At 37.1% G+C, this 15,824-nt stretch overlaps 1 long non-coding RNA gene across 1 annotated transcript; it reads right to left on the bottom strand.

The window, feature by feature from the left end:
* Positions 1 to 1,040: 1,040 nt before the first annotated feature.
* Positions 1,041 to 4,301, bottom strand: LOC124973893 (uncharacterized). Its single transcript, XR_007106717.1, has 3 exons — positions 4,224 to 4,301; positions 2,989 to 3,040; positions 1,041 to 1,133 (listed from the first exon to the last, which is right to left on the bottom strand). It is a non-coding gene; the product is annotated as an uncharacterized LOC124973893 (long non-coding RNA).
* Positions 4,302 to 15,824: the final 11,523 nt, after the last annotated feature.

The following is a 15,824-nucleotide window of genomic DNA, read 5'->3' as shown; positions in this document are numbered from 1 at the left end:
AGAAGGAATCAGTAATCTATGAAGTAGATGCTGGATTGATTGGAGGGAATGTTTCCAAAATACAGAGAATAGAAAACTTTCAGTAACCAGTGTACAATGATGTCTAATTAAAGAACAAAAAAAGAAGCTGGGCCACAGGAATGTGAGACACTGTTCCTGATCATATCTCAAAGTTTCCACTTTATCATGTAAAAAAAAATGGAGCAATTGTGAATGTTGCTTTCATTTACCATGTAGCTCCTTCTAGGGCAATATCTTTCTATTTTGAGGAAACTCATTTAGGATCTTGTTGAGCACTTTTGTGCAACTTGCATATTAAAAACACACATGAGAATTAGAGAGATCTGTGGGAGAGTCTCAGTGGGAGAACAACTGTTTAGCATGCAAGAGAATCTCCCTCATTGTTCACCATTGAGAAAATAATCAAACAAACCATGTCAAAGAAATATGAGCAAACACTTCATTGCTCTGTCCAAGGATAATCTTGATTTATAAGTCAAAATTTCTGGATAGAGTTATCCAGTAAATAAGAGATGCAATTTACAGGAAAGCAAAAAATAAATTATATATGTGCTGACAAAAGCCACAAGACTTAAAAGTTCTGAATCAGAGTCAGGAATAGAAGTTTTGAAAAGTTTTCAGTCAAGTATCCAATGGTAAAACCCATCTGCAATGACCATTAACACAAAGATATTGGCATATATACTAATGGCAAGATAGAGAATGCTGGAGGGCAGAGTGGTCTGTATTCAGAGGAGGAAAGAGGGACCCAGAGAAGATCAATGTCAAAGGAGTATGAAAATGTGGCAGCTGGCAACTTGAGTGAATCTTCTCAGAATCATTTAATCCATTTTATGATAAGTACATTTCCAGTTTGTCATTTGCCTCATAATTATGAAGTCCAAAGTTGTGATGAGATTTCAGAAGAAGGTACAATTGTTTATTCATCTGAGACAGTTTTCTGAGCTACTCAGCTTAGATATGTGTTTAGAATAACTGCTAGTGTACATTTGGTTGTTTGTGTTTGTTCATACCCATGCTGGCAACTGATGCATCTCCTTTTCCTGTGTCCCCTCATCTCACCACCATCAAGTTTCTTTTTGCTCTTTTGTGTGAAGTGTGTGGTCCCATATCTGTGAAAAAAAAGTTTGAGAATTCATAAAGAGTTCAGAAAATCAGTCCAAAACAAAAGTGTTCTGAAAGCTTGCAGAATTATCAGATATCAATAAATTATTGTGTTTCATAGTAAGTGGTAAATTCACTAAGAGTAACAGTGATGGTGTTTTAGGAATAACCTGCTTACTGGCTTCTGGTTAAAAATGAATCTGGAATGGCATTTCATGTATTTGTTCAAGTCTCTCAGGTGATAACAACATTTGCTTTCTTGAGTTCCAAAGATACCTCACTAATATCCTGCTATTCTGTCATGCCAAAGACCTGGTTTTCCAACAGCACACCAATAAAGTACTGATAGAAACAAAACAATTAATGATGATTATAAGAAGAGTACCAAAGGAAAATTAGCCTTCTTTTAAACAATGAATGCTTCAAAAATCCAAATTTGCTCACCTCAATGACACAGATGGAAGCCTCACACATTTTAGTGTCTATTAGATAAGGAGGGGACAAATTGGGAGCTGTGGAATGCCCTGATTCTTGCAGCCCCCATGGGTTCCAATCATCTCTATACAAGATTTGCATTTGAAATCAGACAAGGTGAAAAAAGCTGAGGAACATTTTCTCCATTTCATCATAATTCCTGGTTCCTCTCTCATTTCCCTTCCCCTTTAGGTTTTCCAAAGAAAAATCTGAGGTGGGAGCTTGTGTCTTTGCCTCTTTTGTTCTTTGTATGACTTTTTGCCACTCCTTCTTGCCTGTCAAACTAACAAATATATTTTAGTCATATACTTTTGCCATCTCATCTTCTGAGTTGCTCCCAGTCTTCAAGAGACCTGCTCAGAATGAAAGTCAGATTTATGCTTGCACTTCATGCGTTTGTGTCCTGAACTGTAGAAACCAGGAAATGTTCTTGTGTATTTCCCAAAAGGACATCCATTCTCTGGCAACAAATAGTATTTTCTGTAGGCCAGGATCAACAAGAATCACCTTTGAATGTAATGGACATGTTGAAACCAGGACCTCCTGAGTCAGAAGCTTTGGAACATGGTCCCCAGAGATGATTCCATACAGTTTTACAGTTCCAGTGTAAAGTTTGTCAGCTTCCAATTCATCTATGTTAATGAGAATGCAGCTCTGGATTCCTCCCTTGGAGTTCCCTCAAATTAAATTTTCAAAGGATCTGTAATCTTTCCAAAGTGAATTTTAGATACCTGTGGATTTGGGGGATTCCCCTTGACTACTCATATGTCTTTTTAATTTTTCATTTGCTGTTTCTATCATATATTTTTTGTCATAGAGAGTGGCTCCATGTTGCAATCATTAGATTTTATATATTTCCACTCAGTGTTGGTCAACGAACTTAGCTTTGTGGATCAGGTCTTCATGCCTAATCCATTTCCAACTGTGAAAAACTCACCAAGGTTGAGACAGATCTACACTCCCTTTCATTCATCTTGAAAACTTGAAACTAACAAGTTCTTCCCACAGTGTGAAAAAAACTGCTCCTTTCCCTTCTCATGTGGGGCTTGAATTTCCCAACCTCTCCTGAGAACCACTGATTCTTTTTCCTTTTTGAATCTGTGTATTTAGTGTAGTTCTCAGTCTTCCTTTCCTCTTTTTCTCTCCTTTTCCTTATTTCCAATTTACCTGAGATAAAAGCATATCTTAAAGAAATTCACTATTCTCTTCTTTAGCAATACCCACAATTAAACCTGTGGCTGAAACCTAATATGTTATGCCATTCCTTATCTTCCCTTTTGTTCAATAGCTAGGTAACAGACACACTCTTTGAGCATTTACTATATAGTAGTGCCCATATTTTTGGCAATATTCTCTGCAAGGTACTTTGGATCCTCATGTGGTTCTTACCTTCTGCATGTCCACAAAAAGCACACACCTCTGCATGTTGCTCAGAGTCACTCTGGAAAACAATAATAGTGATAATTACTTGCATATAGATTTTATTTCATCATCACTCTTTGGACATCACCATTCTCATATATGTGAAATCATTGGAATTAGAAATAAGACCATTAAATTATTTGCAACAATACTTTGCACAGGAGACACAAGCATATGCAGCAGTGTTGATGAAGCTGAGTTTTCCCACTCAGTCCCTTATTTTGTGGTGTTCTTGAGATCATTTAATACATACATTTTATTTACTCATGGTAAATATATTTCTGTAAGCTGTGATCATTAATTGAGTGTATTCTTTCTCCTTGCAGAGATACTGAATGAAACCAGCATGTGTATCATGCTCATTTTCAGATGTGATGCTCAGATATAAACAATGCACCAAACCAGACCCATCTCCATGACAAACCTGCATATTACAAGAACCCACAGTTAGATGAGGAAGAGAAATTCATTGAAAGATATGCAAATCCTCCACTGGCTGACACATACAACATGAGAACCAGGAGGCAAAATGACACCTCCAATATTTTATAACATCCCAACAAATGCATCAAAGTACTTTACCCTAACACTGTGTAAAGAGATAAGTTAAATATATTTAGTAATTCTTTTGCATTCTTGAAGGGAAAGAACATAAACCTGATAGATATTTTTTGTATATTATCAGTAAAGTATGTATCCTGAATGGTTTTGGTTCTATTAACAAGAAGGTGTGTGTCTGTTTTGCAGTTTTTATCTTCTTTAATCAAGACATTAGAAATAATGGAATATGATTTCTTTAACTATGGTATGAGTGGCAGGTAATGTGAAATTCAGTGGTGATCCTTTGGAAATGAAGATGATTTTACATGAATCTGTTCATTGGTCATTATATTTATGTATGTTCCTAGTGTCAACTGATTACTTCTCAGTCTCTATCTCTCATCATTTAAGGATGTTACACAATTCAAAACAAAACAGTGTTCTAAAATATTGGTCCAATTTCCTGCATAAAGTTTATCTTTAATCCAACTTGATTTCTAAAACTATTTTCAGATTCATGACCACTTAAATGTTGTACAATTAAATATGAAATTGTGATGTTGGATGCCCAAAGTGTATTAGGTTATGTCATTTGCCCTAATTCACCTCCTGGAAACAAAAGAAGAAAGATATTTGGAATTCAAAATGACATGTATGCATACCTGTTGCTGGCTAAATCCAGTGCCATGGAGTCTCTCCTCCACTTCCTCTATTGAAATGTCCAAGTGTGACTCTCCTGAAACATTCACAGATTTACTTAAACTACCTTATAATATTAATGTTAAAGAAAATTTATCCAAATAAAAAGGAACAGTAACTATAATTCTAAAATTTTATTTTCCCAATGATAATTTTAAATTAAGCATGAGTTTAGGTGAATATAGACATTATTTGAAATATTTAACTGTTGGAATGTGATCCTTTGTATTTTATGCAGGAATATGTGTATCCTGTCAAGCACCATAGGAATTATTTTAAACCCATGTCTTCATATTTGGGACAGAATGTTTATTAATTTCCTTGTTTGCTGGCAATCTGACAGGGGCTTACATCTGCCTCTAAAGGATCTGCAATTACAGGCATGACCCTCTGAGTGCAGTACATCATAGGGATGTAGTTCTACTGATCCAATACTTTAGAACACCATTGGGAGACACTAGGTGTCACCATGCCACATATAAGACCTATAATAACTCACAGGTTGACCCACTCAAAGTGAAAGAAGATTTCAGAGAAAAAAATACTCAATTTCCAGCAAAATATGAAACATCACAGTTTATACTATCTCTTCCTTCAAATTTTAAATTTTAAAAATCCATTTAACCCCATCTTTAGTGTCCCAAAAGAGTAATCACATTAACATCTTTATCAATGAACTCTTTTGCTTTTTTTATATATTTTTTAAATTTCTTTATCTTAAAATTTTAGAAGTTACTTTTGTGTGAAACTTCCATGATTAAGCCTCTTATTCCTGTCAGAATCTGCTTGTGTTTTCAATAGGGCAATCTCAGATACTCCCAATTATCATTCTGGGTAATAAACATGGGACCTGTAAACATTCCTTTTCCTTTCTACTGTATCAGTTCCTGGACTTGATGGGACAAATTCTACTTTATGTTGCTGTCAACAATTTTAATTATTTCCCTCATATTTGAGTTTGTAGTAAGAGCTAGAGGAGCCAAAAGGTGCCAGGAATTAAATCTTTTCTAGATTGAGATGAATGGACACTTAAAAAGTGAGGTTATCAGCCAGAAGCAGGAAATGCAGAGAGTATGAAAGGCTGTATATAGAAAAGTTTTTAAATGGAATGGGTTTATCTGATGATATATGAATTGGGAAGGAGAAATTACAGAGGATGGATCAAGCAGAGAAAGGTAGCAAGATACAGAGTGAGGCAGAATTTGTATTAGAAAAGATTCATAGAAAATTTAAACCCATGTGATTATATTTGGAGAAAAGTTGTCAATAAATTTCTTGATTGGCTAGAAACATGACAGAAGCCTGTCTCAACCTCTCAAGTACATGCAAGTACATGTGTGCCCCTCTGAACCCAGTACATATTGACATAATTGAGGAGTAATTTTACTAGTCCAATATTTCAGTATAACACTTGTGGAGACATTACATGTCTCTCCCCATAATTGAGAATATGGTAAGATCCAGAGGAGAAAAATAATATCAGGGATGCAGTCCTTTCTAGTGGTAGAGATAAATGCCCACTTCAAAAGTGAAAAAAATAGTGAAATTTTAGCCAGTGACAGAAAATGCTGAGAGCATGAAAGGCTGTACATTGAGGCTAGATTTAAATGGAAAGTGTCTGTCAATACAGGGATTGGCAAGGAGAACTGGTAGAGGGCATAGCAGGCAGAGAAAGGGTTCAGAATACAGAGTAAGGCAGAATTTTTATTATGAAAGAGTCTTTCAAAAGTCAAGATGCTTGGACATCCATGTTCTATATACAACTGATGGTCATATATGCAGTATATGCATAAAGAACCAGACCAACCTTAATGATACAAGCAGATGGACAAGAGGGGCATGTGTATGAATTGTGATGTGTAATGAGAATTGCAGTAGTGTACTAGGAGTTGATTGCAGCCTGACTCTGGGAGTATTTCCAGAAATACAGAAGATAGAAAATGTCCAGTGACCTGTGTTGAATGAAAGTTATTTAAAGGAACAAATAAGAAACTGGTTTACATAAATTTGAGATTCTGGTCTTAACTGGAACTCAAGGTTTCAAATGCATTATGTAATAAAATGCTGCAACTGTGAATTTTGCTTTCATTTACCATGCAGTATCTCCTATGGCAATGTCTTCCTATGTTGAGAAAACTCTTTTAGGATCTTATGGACACTTTTGTGCAATTCAAATATATAAAAATCCTTCAAGAATCTGAGAGATCTGTGGGAGAACCTCAGTGGGAGAGCAAATTCTTAGCAGGCACAAGTTTCTCTCTCATTGTTCACCATTGAGAAGAAAATAAATAAAACATGTCATAGACATATGAGCAAACACTTCATTGCTAGGTGCAGGTATATACTTGATTTACAACTCATAAATATTTCTGGAAAGAATGTTATCCAGCAACCATGGATTTATTTTTATAGTAAAAGAGTTAGTTAAATCACATAGGTATTTCATAAAATTACAAGTCCCAAATGTACTAAATCAAAATCAGGAATATTTGGTTAAATTGGCAGTTAAGTTTCCATTAGTAAAATAATTTTTGCAATGACCTTTAATACAAAGACATTGGTAAGTATACCAATGTCAAAATGAGAATGCTGGACAGCACATTGATCTGTATTCAGAGAAGGAAAAATGTTTCCTTATAAATCAATGTCAAAGCTGAATTAAAATATGGCAGAATATATCTCAATTGAATCCTGTCAGAGTCATTTAATCCATTTATTTATAAATACATATTCTGACCCCCATTTGCCTATAATCAATAAGTCCAAAATTGTGTTGAGATTCCAGGGGAAGGTACACTTATTTGCTCATCCAAGAGTTTTCTGAACTAATTAGCTCATATATATGTGATCACAATAACAAAAATATGCAAATGCATGTTTGTGTTTGTTTATACCCAAGTGAGAAAGTGGTGCATCTTCTTTTCTTGTATCCTCTGTTTTATCCAACATCAAGTTTTGTTTTCCTCTCTTGTGTGAAAATAGTGTTTTCATATTTATAGGAAAATGTATGAGAAAAGAGAGTTCAGACAAGCAATCAAAAAATTCATTCTGAAGCTTGCAGAATTATCAGATATCAATAAACTATTGAGTTTCAAATAAATTTTTATATACACTAAGAGTAACAGTGTTGTTCTTTGAGGTATAAACTACATAAAGCATTCTGCTTAAAATAATGTATCTAGTGTGACATAAAATTGGCAGCTTTTCAAGTATTTTCATCAGAGGGCTAGTTGATCACATTGTTTTCTACCTATATATCAGAATTTTTCTAGTAATACTCTGCCTTCCTGACTCACCTAGGAACATAGTTTCACTGTAATGCACTAATAGAGAAATACAATAATATTAAAGAGAAAATTGAAAATAGGAACAATCAAAATATTAGCTGCCTTTAAAAATCAATGCTTCAAAAATGCTAGGTTGCTCATTTGAATGACTCATATTGACACCTTACATATGTTGGTGCCTACTAGATAACAAGGGGAGAAATTTGTAGCTGTTTCTTCCAGTCCCTACTGGTTTGAATCATCTCTGGACAGGAAAAGTTTCACTTAGATTTGACACAGATAAACTGAATAGAGTTGAATAGCATTATCTCCATTTCCTAATTTTTCCTAAACTGCTTCAGTCCTCCATCATTTTACTTTCTCTTTAGCTTTTCCAATGGAACTCCCAGAGCTGGGGACTTGATTCTTTCAATTTTACATTCTTTGTTTGAATTAGTTCCACTTTTTCTTGCCTGCCAACTTAGAAAATTCATCTTAGCTATATCAATTCTTTTTCTTTAGTTTGTTTTATTTTTGCTTTTTATATTGTAAACAAATGGGATACATGTTTTTTTCTCTATTTGTACATGGAGTCAAGGCACACCATTTGTGTAATCATAAATTTACATAGGGTAATGTTGTTTGATTCAATCTGTTATTTTTTCCTTCCCCCCACCCCTCCCACCACTCTTTTCCCTCTATACAGTCCTTCCTTCCTCCATTCTTACCACCCTCCTTATCCCTAAACCTAAACCTAACCCTAACTCTAATACTAACCCCTCCCACCCCCCATGATATATCCTCATCGGCTTATCAGCGAGATCAATCGTCCTTTAGTTTTTTGAGATTGGTTTATCTCACTTAGCATGATATTATCCAATTTCATCCATTTGCCTGCAAATGCCATAATTTTATCATTCTTCAACACAGAGCAATATTCCATTGTATATGTATGCCACCGTTTCTTTATGCATTCATCAATTGAAGGACATCTAGGTTGGTTCCACAATCTGGCTATGGTGAATTGAGCAGCAATGAACATTGATGTGGCTGTATCTCTGTAGTATGCTGATTTGAAGTCCTTTGGGTATAGGCCAAGGAGTGGGATAGCTGGGTCAAATGGTGGTTCCATTCCAAACTTTCTGAGGAATCTCCATACTGCTTTCCAGAGTGGCTGCACTAATTTGCAACCCCACCAGCAATGTATGAGTGTACCTTTTTTCCCACATCCTCGCCAACCACTATTGTTGCTTGTGTTCTTGATAATCGCCATTCTAATTGGGGTGAGATGGAATCTTAGGGTAGTTTTGATTTGCATTTCTCTCATTACTAGAGATGTTGAACATTTTTTCATATATTTGTTGATTGCTTGTACATCTTCTTCTGTGAAGTGTCTGTTCATTTCCTTAGACCATTTGTTGATTGAATTATTTGTATTCTTGTGGAGAGTTTTTTGAGTTCTTTATATATTCTGGAAATTAGTGCTCTATCTGAAGTATGAGTGGCAAAGATATTCTCCCACTCTGTAGGCTCTCTCTTCACATTACTGATAGTTTCCTTTGCTGAGAGAAAGCTTTTTAGTTTGAATCTATCCCAGTTGTTGATTCTTTCTTTTATTTCTTGTGCTATGGGAGTCCTGTTAAGGAAGTCTGATGCTAAACCAACAAGTTGAAGATTTGGACCTACTTTTTCTTCTATAAGATGCAGGGTCTCTGGTCTGATTCCGAGGTCCTTGATCCATTTTGAGTTGAGTTTTGTGCAGGGTGAGAGATAGGGGTTTAATTTCATTCTGTTGCATATGGATTTCCTGTTTTCCCAGCACCACTTTTTGAAGATGCTATCTTTTCTCCCTGCATATTTTTGGCCCCTTTGTCTACTATGAGAGAATTGAATTTATTTGGGTTTGTGTCCATGTCCTCTGTTCTGTACCATTGATCTACCTGTCTATTTTGGTACTAATACCATGCCCTTTTGGTTACTAATGCTTTGTAATAGAGTTGAAGATCTGGTATTGCGATACCACCTGCTTCGCTCTTTCTACTGAGCATTGCTTTAGCTATTCTGGATTTTTTATTCTTCCAGATGAATTTCATAATTGCTTGTTCTATTTCTTCAAGGTACATAATTGGGATTTTAATTGAAATTGCATTGAATTTGTATAGCACTTTAGGTAGTATGGCCATTTTGACAATATTAATTCTGCCTATCCAAGAACATGGGAGATCTTTCCATCTTCTAAGGTTTTCTTTAATTTCTTTCTTTAGTGTTCTGTAGTTCTCATTGTAGAGGACATTCACCTCTTTTGTGAGATTGATTCCCAAGTATTTTATTTTTTTCAATGCTATTGTGAATGGGGTAGTTTTCCTATTTTCTCTTTCTGAAGATTCATCCCTTATGTATAATAATGCTTTGGATTTATGAGCATTGATCTTGTAACCTGCTACTTTACTGAATTCACTTATGAATTCTGAAAGTTTTCTGGTGGAATTTCCAGGTTCCTCTAAATATATAATCATGTCATCAGTGAACAGATACAGTTTGAGTTCTTCTTTTCCAATTTGTATCCCTTTAATTTCTTTGGTTTGTCTAATTGCTCTGGCTAGAATTTCAAGGATGATGTTGAATAGAAGTGGTGAAAGAGGGCATCTCTGCCTTTTTCCAGTTTTTAGGGGGAATACTTTCAGTTTTTCTCCATTTAGAATGATATTGGCCATGGGCTTAGTGTAGATGGCCTTTACAATGTTAAGGAATGTTCCCACTACCCCAATTTTTTCTAGTGTTTAGAGCATGAAGGGATGCTGTATTTTATTGATTGCTTTTTCTGCATCTATCGAAATAATCATTTGATTCTTAAATCTGTTGATACAGTGAATGACATTTATTGATTTCCAGATGTTGAACCAACCTTGCATCCCTGAGATAAAACCCACTTGATCGTGGTGCACTATCTTTTATATATATTTATGTATGCGATTTGCTAAAATTTTGTTGAGAATTTTTGCGTCGATGTTCATTAAGGATATTGGTCTGAAATTTTCTTTACTCGATGTGTCTCTGTCTGGTTTAGGTATCAGGGTGATATTGGCTTCATAAAATGAGTTTGGGAGGGTTCCCTCCTCTTCTATTTTGTGGAATAAATTGAGGAGTATTGGAATGAGCTTTTCTTTAAAGGTTTTGTAGAACTCGGCTGAGAACCCATCTGGTCCTGGACTTTTCTTTGTTGGTAGGCTTTTGATGACTCTTCTATTTCATTGCTTGAAATTGATTTATTTAAGATGTGTATGTCCTCCTGGTTCAGTTTAGGTAATTCATATGTCTCTAGAAACTTGTTGATATCTTCGAGGTTTTCTATTTTGTTGGAGTATAGATTTTCAAAATAATTTTAATTATGTTTTGTATTTCCCTCGTGTCTGTTGTGATATTTCCTTGTTCATTCCGAATTTTAGTGATTTGGGTTTTCTCTCATCTTCTCTTTGTTAGTGTGGCTAAAGGTTTATCAATTTTGTTTATTTTTTCGAAGAACCAACGATTTATTTTGTTAAATCTTCTGATTGTTTCTTTTGTTTCAATTTTGTTGATTTGGGCTCTGATTTTAAGTATTTCCTGTCGTCTAATACTTTTCGTGTTGGTCTACTCTTCTTTTTCTAGGGCTTTGAGCTGTAGTGTTAAGTCATTTATTTGTTGATTTCTACTTCTTTTGTTGAATGCGCCCCATGAGATAAATCTTCCGGTAACTACTGCTTTCATAGTGTCCCAGAGATTTTGATATGATATGTCTTTTTTCTTATTTACTCCTAAGAATATTTTATTTCCCTCCTGATGTCTCCTGTTATCCATTCATCATATAATAGTGTATTATTTAATTTCCAGGTATTGGAGAAGTTTCTGTTTTTTATTCTGTCATTTATTTCTAATTTCAATCCATTATGATCTGATAGAGTACAAGGTAGTATGTCTATCTCCTTGTATTTGCTAACAGTAGCTTTGTGGCATGAAATATGGTCTACTTTAGAGAAGGATCCATGTGCTGCTGAGAAGAAAGTGTATTCGTTCTTTGTTGCATGGTATATTCTATATATGTTGGTTAAGTCTAATTTGTTGATTGTGTCATTGAGATGTATAGTTTCTTTATTCAATTTTTGTTTGGAGGATCTATCCAGTGGTGAGAGAGGTGTGCTAAAATTGCCTAGTATTATTGTGTTGTGATCTATTTGATTTCTGGAACTAAGAAGGATTTGTTTGACGTACATGGATGAGCCAATGTTCATGGCATAGATATTTATGATTGTTATGTCTTACTGATTTATGCTTCCCTTAAGCAGTATGTAATGTCCTTCTTTATCCCTTCTGACTAGTTTTGGCTTGAAGTCCACATTATCTGAAATGAGGATGGATACTCCAGCTTTTTTGCTGTGTCCGTGTGAATGGTATGATTTTCCCATCCTTTCACCTTTAGTCTATGGGTATCTCTTTCTATGAGATGAGTCTCTTGCAGGCAGCATATTGTTGGATTTTTCTTTTTAATCCATTCTGCCAGTCTGTCTTTTGATTGATGCATTCAGGCCATTAACAGTCATTTGACTCATTTTTGTTTTTTGACATGATTTGGTTTCTCCTTATTTGGCTATTCCTTTTGGCTAGTTCCTCCCGTTGCTGATTTGCATCATTGTTTTTCATCTCTTCCTCATGGAATATTTTGCTGAAAATGTTCTGTAATGCCGGCTTTCTTTTTGTAAATTCCTTTAGCTTTTGTTTATCATGGAAGAATCTTATTTGGTCATCATCTGAAAGTAAGTTTTGCTGGGTATAAGATTCTTGGTTGGCATCCATTTTCTTTCAGGGCTTGAAAAATGTTGTTCATGGCCCTTCTAGCTTTTAGGGTCTGGATTGAAAAATCTGCTGATATTATTATTGGTTTCCCCCTGAATGTAATTTGATTCTTTTCTCTCGTGACCTTTAAAATTCTGTCTTTATTTTGTATGTTAAGTATTTTCATAATAATGTGACTTGGTGTGCGTCTGTTGTTATTTTGTATATTTGGAGTCCTATAAGCCTCTTGTCCCTCGTTTTCCATTTTATTCTTCAGATTTGTGAAATTTTCTGATATTATTTCATTGAATAGATTGTTCATTCCTTTGGTTTGTTTCTCGAAGCCTTCCTCAATCCTAATAATTCTTAAATTTGGCCTTTTCATGATATCCCATAATTCTTGTAGATTCTGTTCATGATTTCTTACCATCTTCTCTGTTTGGTCAACTTTGTTTTCAAGATTAAGTATTTTGTCTTCAATTTCTGAGGTTGTCTTCCAGGTGTTCTATCATATTGGTTATGCTTTCTATGGAGTTCTTAACTTGGTTTATTGTTTACTTCATTTCAAGTATTTCTGTTTGTTTTTTTCAGTATCTCTAACTCTTTATTGAAATGATCTCTTGCTTCCCATATTTGGTCTTTTAACTGTTGTTTGGTGCAATCATTTAATGCCTGCATTTGCTCTTTCATCCCTTCCTTCAATGTCTGAATTTGCTCTTTCATCTCCTTGTTTGATTCCCTGATTGTTTTAATTATGTACATTCTGAACTCCCTTTCTGATATTTCTTCTGCTGTGCTATCATTGGGTTTTATTGATATAGTATCTAGGTTTTTTGGGACATTTTCTTCCCTTGTTTTCTTATATTGGTCAGAGGTCAGTGGGACTCTGAGATATTGCAGATTTCCTCTCTTGGCTTATAGTGTCCCTGTAGATTTCCAGTGCATTACCTCCCAGTCTTCAGTAGCCTGAAGTCTTGGAGGAACTTGATAATGCAGTTATTCCAAAGAAAGCTGCCCCTAGACCGCTACTGGTTCCAGGGCTTGGAGCTGGCTCTTTGCAGAAAGGCTGTCACTGGGTGGTCTGCTCTGAGAACCTGGCTCTGAAAGGAGCCTGCTGCCAGAGGGAGAAGGGCTGCTTGGGGAAGTCCCTTACTGCCGTGTCCTGTCCCTGAAGCTGCCTGCGGACCAGAGTTTGCTGCTGGCTCTGGGACTTGGAGCTGGTTCTGTTCAAAAAGGCTCTCACTGGGGGACCTGCTTTGAGAAGCTGGCCATGTGGGAGGAGCCCACTGCTGGAGTGAGAAGGGCTACCTGGGGAAGACTCTAGCTGCCCTGCCCTGCTCTGTTAAGGTGCCCCTATCTGGACCTGCTGCCCAGGCTGAGCTTTACCCAGTGGGGGAGACTCACCCTGTGGCTCTATTTTAGTCTGAGTTTCTCAATGCCTCCCCTTCTTGAATCCTGGTTTCTGGAGTGACTGCAGATGCAGTCACCCTCTAGTCTTCCATCTTGGATTGCCCCATGGAAAGATCCTGTGACCAGAGGGGGAAGGGCTGCCTGGAGAAGTGTGTGGATGCCCTGCCCTGGTCCCAGAGGCTCTCTGTGGGTCGGAGCTCTCTGCTGGCTCTGGGCCTTGTGGCTGGCTCTGTGTAGAAAGGTTCTCACTGGGTGATCTGCTCCGAGAAGCTAGCCTTGAAAGGCACCTCCTGCTGGAGGGAGCAGGGCTGCTTGGGGAAGTCCCTGACTGCCCTGTCCTGGTCCCTGAAGCTGCCTGTGGGCCAGAGCTCACCGCTGACTCCAGGACTTGGAGCTGATTCTGTGCCAAAAGGCTCTCACTGGGGGTCCTGCTCCATGAAGCTGGCTATGTGGGAGGAGCCCACCACCAGAGTGAGCAGGTCTACCTGTGGAAGACTCTAGCTGCCCTGCCATGCTCTGATAAGCTTCACTTATCCAGGCCTGCCACCCAGGCCGAGCTTCACCCGGTGGGGGAGACTCACCCTGTGGCTCTATTTTTGTCTGAGTCTCTCAATGCCTCCCCTTCTTGAATCCTGGTTTCTGGAGAGACAGGAGATGCCGTCACCCTCTAGTCCACCATCTTGGATCACCCCTTGGAATGAGCCTGAGGCTAGAGGGGGCAGGGCCACCTGGAGAAGTCTCTGGATGCCCTGCCCTGGTCCCAGAGGCTGCCTGAGGGTCGGAGCTCTCTGCTGGCTCAGGGACTTGTGGCTGGCTCTGTGTAGAAAGGCTCTCACTGGCCGGTCTGCTCTGAGAATCTAGCCTTGAAAGGTGCCTCCTGCTGGAGGGAGCAGGGCTGTTTGGGGAAATCCCTGGCTGCCCTGTCCTGGTCCCTGAAGCTACCTGTGGGCCGGAGATTGCTGCTGGCTCTCTCAATTCTTGATCCTTGTCTTTTGAATCCTTCCCAATTCCCAAGAAATAGTCTCAGAATGAAAGAAAGATTTATGCTTGCCCTTGATCTGCTTGTGTCCTGAACTGTAGAAACTGATACCTTTCCCTTTTATTTCCCAAAAGAACATCCATTCCCTGGCTCCAAAACATGTTGTCTGTGAACCAGGATCTTTGGAATCACTTTAGAATTTAATGGACATGTAGATTCAAAGACCTGCTTAGTCAGAATGAACTTTTGAACATGGTCTTGAAGGGATGATTTCTCACAGTTTCAGATTTCCTGTGTGAACTTTGTCAGCTTTCAAATTGTGTAGGATAATTTGAATGTAGCTCTGAATTCCTCCCTAGGCTGTCCCCTCAAATAAAATGTAGAAGTATATGTGATCTTTCCAAAGTAATTTTTAGAAATCTTTCTGGGGAATGCCCCATAACAATTCATACTTCAATTATTCCATTTGCTGTTTCTGCCCTATATTTTTGTCCTAGGTAGTAGAAACATGTTGTATATCACTAAATTGCATATATTCCTAATCATTTATGGTAAATGAACGTAGGTCTTTGGGATCAGGTCTTCTCTCTTCAATTTATTTCCAACTATGTCTAAACCAGGAAGTATGAGAAAGTTTCACTCTCTCCTTCACTCATCTTTGGACCTTGAAACAAATTCTTCTCATAGTTTAAAAACTCTGCTCTTTTTCCTTCTCTTATGTGGCTTGAATTTCCCACACTCCACTGAGTTCCACTACTTTTTTTTCCTTCTTCAACACCTTGTTCTCATTAAGATTCTCAGACTTCATTCCCTCCTTTTCTCTCCTTTCCCTTATTTCCAACTTTCCTGTGATGGAAGCATATATCAAATGCAACTCAAAATTCAGTTCCTTTAGCAATACCCCCAATTTAACCTGTGGCTGAAACCTAATAGTTATGCCTCCTATTTTCTTACATTTTTATGATATTTTATAGGCACATTCTTTATATAATTACAACATACTATTTTTCATTAAGGCACATTCACTTTAAAGTATTTTTAATCATGTATGGTTCATATTTTCTACACATCTGTTTACTTCCTTCTTTGTTCTTGGATGA

This window comes from Sciurus carolinensis, unplaced genomic scaffold (genome assembly GCF_902686445.1).
Source record: "Sciurus carolinensis unplaced genomic scaffold, mSciCar1.2, whole genome shotgun sequence".
Lineage (NCBI taxonomy): Eukaryota > Metazoa > Chordata > Mammalia > Rodentia > Sciuridae > Sciurus > Sciurus carolinensis.
This window is presented reverse-complemented; position numbering and strand designations above follow the sequence as displayed.